This window comes from Tupaia chinensis, unplaced genomic scaffold (genome assembly GCF_000334495.1).
Source record: "Tupaia chinensis unplaced genomic scaffold, TupChi_1.0 Scaffold115077_1, whole genome shotgun sequence".
NCBI lineage: Eukaryota > Metazoa > Chordata > Mammalia > Scandentia > Tupaiidae > Tupaia > Tupaia belangeri.
Genome location: NW_006175361.1, coordinates 1 through 308, shown reverse-complemented (window position 1 = coordinate 308; position 308 = coordinate 1). Strand labels below are relative to the sequence as shown.

Genomic DNA, 308 nt, shown 5'->3' with positions numbered 1-308 from the left:
CCGTAGCTGTCGTGCACCTCCCGGAGGCGCGGCGGGGCCGGCAACGCGGGCGCGGTAGTGCATGGTCAGGCCTGCAGCGGCGCGCACGCGCAGCTCCCGCACTTCTCGCTCGTGGGCCTCTTCGAGGCCGCGGTGCCCTGCCTGCAGCCGGCCCAGCAGCGCCTCCAGGGCGGCGCGCGCGCTCAGCGCCTCCTGCAGCTCGCGCTGCTGCGCGCCCAGCTAGGCATCCAGGCGGCTACGGGCGGCGCGCGTCTCGGAGCCCAGCCGCTGCAGCTCCAGGAGCTCGCGCCGCAGCGCATCGCACCCGC

At 77.3% G+C, this 308-nt stretch overlaps 1 pseudogene; it reads right to left on the bottom strand.

The window, feature by feature from the left end:
• Positions 1 to 17: 17 nt before the first annotated feature.
• Positions 18 to 303, bottom strand: LOC106736246 (synemin-like; annotated as a pseudogene).
• Positions 304 to 308: the final 5 nt, after the last annotated feature.